The sequence below is a fragment of the Lathyrus oleraceus genome, chromosome 1 (assembly GCF_024323335.1).
Source record: "Lathyrus oleraceus cultivar Zhongwan6 chromosome 1, CAAS_Psat_ZW6_1.0, whole genome shotgun sequence".
Taxonomy (NCBI): Eukaryota; Viridiplantae; Streptophyta; class Magnoliopsida; order Fabales; family Fabaceae; genus Lathyrus; species Lathyrus oleraceus.
In genome coordinates, this window is record NC_066579.1 from 334,549,883 (window position 1) to 334,555,882 (window position 6,000).

Sequence of the window (6,000 nt, forward strand, 5' to 3'; positions counted from 1 at the left end):
TATGAGGTATTATGGGTGAATTTGATACCCTTTTGATGCATGTGTTTGACAAGTGGTTTAGGCCTCCTACCCTTGGTTGCTTTTTGTGAGCTTTTTGTGAATTTTAATGGCATGATTCATGTGGTTACATTTTGATTTGGGGGCAACTCTTGATTACCCCATCCTGTTTGCTCTAACCTGTTTTGTGTTTGTAATGGCATTGTTTTCTCCTAATTCCGTCATATTACTCTAACCTGTTTGTTGAGTTTTTGTGAGGGCTCACATACTCTTGCAGGGATAGCTTGCTTGGTGTTCCACTTTATTTGTGGGGTACCACCTGGAGGTCTATTCCGATTACCTGTACTGACTCACTTTCTTTGATGGTGTTTAGCTTGGAAGAGTCTTTGGGTTTCTTATTTATCTAATTGCTGTTACTTCAGATCTTTATCCGTACGGTAGCTCTCTCGATCCCTTTACTTTTCCCGCATGTAACCGATTTCTTAGGTTTCGCACAGCCTCTCATGGCATGTCAATTAAGGTTGCGCGGTTCCTTCATCTAGGACTGCCTTTTTGCATAAGCATCCCTAAACACCCCAACTCATTGATTTTTCTTCTCCTAAGAACACGTTTACTCCTTCTACTACAGGCGAGTAAGTCTCCAAAGGTCTAGCATCCGGTAGATTGCGTAGTAACTTCGTTTAACCCTTACCCCGTAGTTGGTCGAACTACGTTTTGCTCTGATTTTCATCCCAGATGAGATACGTAGGCATAAGATGCGATGTCTTAGCGAGCACACTCCTCTTTAACCCATAGGTAGCCGAGCTACGAAGACTTTGATTCTCCTATTCAGATGAGATACGTATGCAGTGGATGCGACATCCGTGCGAGTCATTTTCTTTTGACCTTTCTTTTAGTAAGTGTAAGACCCCAATTTTGGGCCCTAAGATCCCTCATGGCCCATATCATTCATATCATGGCCTCAAGGATCAATGCATGCCTTTGCTTTCCTCTTAGTGGATAGATTGCCTTGTGGGTTTGTTTCTTGATCACCAAGCATACTTTGCATTTGTATATTCTTGCTTTCATATGTTTATCATTCAAAAAGTACAAAAATATTGTCAGTCTAACCTTGTTGCTTGCAGTTGAAGCAATCATCAGCAATTAGGTCAAAGTCAGTCATTGATCAGTCAAAGCAATGGATGATGGCCATTCTTGTGGAATTTGGGCATCATGATCAATAATCACAAGTTCATACATCTTGAGACATCATTTGAAGTCAAGTTCTCAAGGAATTAGGGTTTTGAAATCATCAGAAGTGGTCCAGTCATTCAAAACCCTAGAAAAGTCAAACTTGGTCAACAGTTGATTTAATCAGAGATTTGATGGATAGAATTGATTTGAAGGAGTTCACTCATGCTTGTATAGGCCTCATCTATCATGTTCAACCTCATCATGGAAGAAAATCAAGTCAAATCAGAAATTTTCCAGAAATAGAAAGTGGACCTGTAATTTCAACTGCCAAAAATGGAAACTTCTTGATCTTAAACTTACATCATGATACAAGCTTCAAATGAATTTTTGCCCAACATGAAAGTTGAAGATCTTGTCTTCCCATTTTCAAAAAGTCCAAGAACATCAAAATCCCATGTGTGGTTGTCAAGATGTGATCAAATCATTTTCATCAATTTTTGAACTTCAACAAGCCATATCTCTCAAACCATAAGGCCAAATTTGGTGGGGTTTTTTCCTACAAACCACATTTTTCATCCTCTTTCCAAAAATATAAATTTCATGACCTAAAACCTTACCATTCAAAATGGCAATTTTGGACCTTTTGCATTTAAATTCAAAGTTTGACCAAACTTTGACTTTTTGAGTTTTTGACTTTTTCTTGATTTGGTCAATTGGGAAATGTTCCATATCACATTTGTGACTTGTTCCAATTCCAAAACCATGTCCATACCATCATTCCATCACAATTTTGAATCAAAATGCAAATTTGGCAATTTGGCAAAAGAAGCTTCACAAAAGTAAAAATCAGTACAGCATTTTCTTGTACAACCAAAACAGCAAATATGTTGTCCTTTTTGCAGCCTGTAGCAGGCCCAATTTGAGCAGCCTACACACCTCCATTTCCATTTGCTTCACTTAGCAATTTTTGCAAATAGGTTCATTAAGTCAAAACCAGATTACCATTTGATTAACTAACTCTAAACAGTCACATAAAAGCATTTGCTCAGCTCATTCCACAACCCTAGACTGCAGCCATACCACAGAAAATACACATTCTCTCATCTCTTGCAAATTGGCATTGTTGGATCGAATTGGAAGAATCATCACAAACCACAAGAAACTCTTGCTCCCTTCACTACCTGAACAACATATTGAGCACATTTTCACCACCAAATCATAGATGGAACCCCATCCTCGAGTTCTGTTTTCTCTAAATCCTTCCAATGGCAGAAGTTGATTGGTTCATTTCCAAGTATTCTTAAGCTAAGAAAGCTTCATCATCCATCATTATAGAGCATAGAGAGGAACTGTTTCAGCTTCACACCTTCGAATAAGCACTGTTCCATTGATTTTCTCCAAACAAGTGAGTTTTTCGATTACCTTGTTTTGACAAATAATGATATGCTTTAAGTAGGCCTTGCTTCACTGATTCTAAAGAGCCATAGTTTGCTTGAATTGATGAAGTATTGCATGAGATATTTGAAATTGAAGTTTTGTGTACAAGTGAAGTCTTGCTCGATTTGCCATGTTTGATTTGATTCTGGGAAGTTTGATGTTGTATTCTTGTTATTTGATGCTTATTGATGCTGTGACCATGCTTAATTTGAACTTCTGGTTGATTTGATTTTAAGTGTATGATGATGTTGAAGTTGATATGCTATTCATGATTAACCAAACTCTGCCCAGATTTTCGCTTGACATGCTGTGTTTTGTTGCTGTTTACACCTTGCATGAACTTGTTATATCATTGTTTGGGTGATTGCCATGCCATTCGAATTTTAATTAAAACATGATGAGCATGGATGATGAATATGAAGATGCTTATAAACCCTGCTGCTGTTATGCTTGAACCCAAAAACCATATGTTTTGTGCTATATCTTGTTGGTTGCTTGCTGTTGTGCATGATGAAGCATGATGATGAATACCATTGCTGCCAAACCCTAGCTACAAGAACTTTGCCCAGAACTTTGAAATGCCATTGCCTTTGTGTGCTGTTGGTTATTTTGTTTGGATATTGATGAACACCTTATGCCATGCCAGAAGATCCATGTGAAACATAATGAATGCTGTTATTTTTGATGATTACATGATAATGATGAATGCTGTTATGCTATGCTACATTGCTGTTGTTTTGTTTGGTTCGATGATGATCATGACTATTGCTGTTTGCTTGATGCTGTTATGATAATTACATGACAATGATGAATACTGCTGCTGTTGTCTGTTTTAATTGCATGAACCTACTGTGCTAAACCATGATGCTAACCATGCTGATAAACCCTGCTGCTATTTTGCTATCTTAATATGCCTAGGTTTTCACGCTTATGTTGTGTGTTTTGGTTGAATCATTTTTGTTTGATGTGGCTGAATATGATGAGTGCTGCTGAACCAATTACTTTGTCAAGAAAATCTCATGAAATATGCTTATGCTGTGTTGGTTGGTAATGCAATGCTGTTGTATGCTGGTCGAGTTCTGTGTAGATGTTTGAATGAAAATGCCTTTGCCATGATAAAACCTTGCTGCAGTTTTGAGCCTTATGAACATTGCCTTAAGAATCCATTTGATTGTGCTGTATGCTGTTGATTGCCTGCTGCTACATATTGCCAAATGCTTGCTGCTATGTGCTGTTGTTTCTGAAACCATAAACCCCTGCTGTTCATGAGCTTCACCTGTTTTAATTTCCAGAAATTTGAACATTGTGTTTTGGTTAGTATTGATTGATGCTCCTGTACCAATGTCCTGCTAAATGATATGCTGTTGGGTGATGGTCGATTTTTTTGTTTTGATGTTGATGAACCATAAACATGAAACTGATGCTGCTATTGCTGTTTTGAACTTGGCCCAGAAATCCATGCTGTTTATATACTGTCATGTGCTGTTGTTTTGTTTATGAACATGCTGCCATGCTAAAACCATGCTGCAATTTTGAAACATGTTGTTGCTTTTGTTTGTTCTATTTGATATGATGATTGATGAACATGATGCTATGCCTTGCTGTTGTGATAAGGAGGATGACTATCCTGCTGTGTATGTTGGTCTGTTGATGTTGGTCACATGAACATGAATTGCTGTACCAACCATAAAGCATGTCTGCCCAGATTTTTCATGAATCATGTTTGAATTTTATTGTTTGTATGTTGTGTCTTGAACCTGCTGCATCAACGCCATGCTTTTTGTTTGATGATGTTGAAATTCGTTGTTGAGTTGGTTGCACAAGAATGCCTTGCCATGGTTGAAACCCTAGGGTTTATGTTGCCCAGCAACTTGATTTTCGATTGGCTGTTGTTGTTGTGTGTACTGTTACATTGAGGGCCAACCAATCAGGTTATTTCGTTTGGCCCTCCAAAACACAGCCGTTTTGATAAGTGATAGTTAGAATTGCAAAAATGCCATCGGTCAACTTATGTTGACTTGCCATGCCTTACTTTTGTTCATGTTTCATCCAAATATTTACCAATCTTCCATAATTCATATTTCACTCAAATCAAATCCAAAAATCATGAAACTTTTTCCATCATTTTCACAAGAGTGTCTAGTATTTGATTTTGATTTTTAATAAATTTTTCATTGGCTGGATTTTTATTGGTATTTGTTTTCCCAACATGTGTGCATAAATGATACATCTCACCATTTCAATTGTGAAATATTCATGTTATATCCAATGCCTTTGAAATTTTTTGTGGTAAAACTAGACACATTGACCTTCATTTTGGTATAAAGTTTGTGCATTTCTCATTTGTGGATTGAGAGCTTTGATTTTTTGAAGTTGTGTGTTGCATTTGGTGTCATACCATGATCATGTATTTTCACAAATTTTGTTCACACATTTCCCCACATCCAAATGACTTCAAATTTTGCATGAATGATCCCTTGTATGTCTAATTGATGTATGAATTTTCTTGGAATTAATCATGCTGTTTTCCATTTGATTGAGAATTTTCTTCCATACTTGGTCATTTGTTGACTTTTTGTGCTATGCCTTGCCAAATCTTTTGTGAAATTCTCAAATCTTATTGTATGACCATGAAATTTCATATGTGATAACTAGACATCTCAAGCTTTGCAATGGTGTTAATCTCATTCATTTCTCTTCTGTTTTCAAATTGATATGATTTTTTGAAGTTGACCCATGCTTGTTGACTCTCACCATGCTTGCTTGAATTTGGTTTGATTTCATGATTTTACTTGACTGCCTTCCTCTCATCCAAATGCCATGAAATTTTACATGTATACCATGTTAGATGTTAGGATTGAGTGTGATTTATTTCATAATTTTTGAAAATGTTTGAGTTGACTTTTGAATGAAGTCTTTGCTGTTGACTTTTGTATGCTTCTCTTGCCATGCTTTGCATCCTTTTGCATATGAATTGACCTTGATGCATGATATAAGTTTGAATCCAATTGTGTTTGCTTCCTACATGATTGCATTTGACTTTGATTGAATATTGCTTGCTGCCTTGACTTTTTTTTCTTTCATCTTTGACCCTAGGCTAGTCCTAGTGGTCTTCTGAGCTTATGTTGAGTTCATCTGTTTCAGGTTAAGCATCAATGCCTTGAGGATCATTCTGATGTGCTTGATTTGAATTGTTTATATTGTGCTAACATTTTGTTTTGTAGGTGACTCATATGCTTGAGTCTGTGTGCCTTGCACAATTGGTCCCACTGTGTGACTATTGGTTCATTTCCTTTTGATTTTAACTGTTGAGCTGTTTAATAATTGGTTTGACTTTTGCAGGTACTTTAGTTGCCTAAGTTCTTTGAACTTGATTGCTTGCTTTGCTATTTA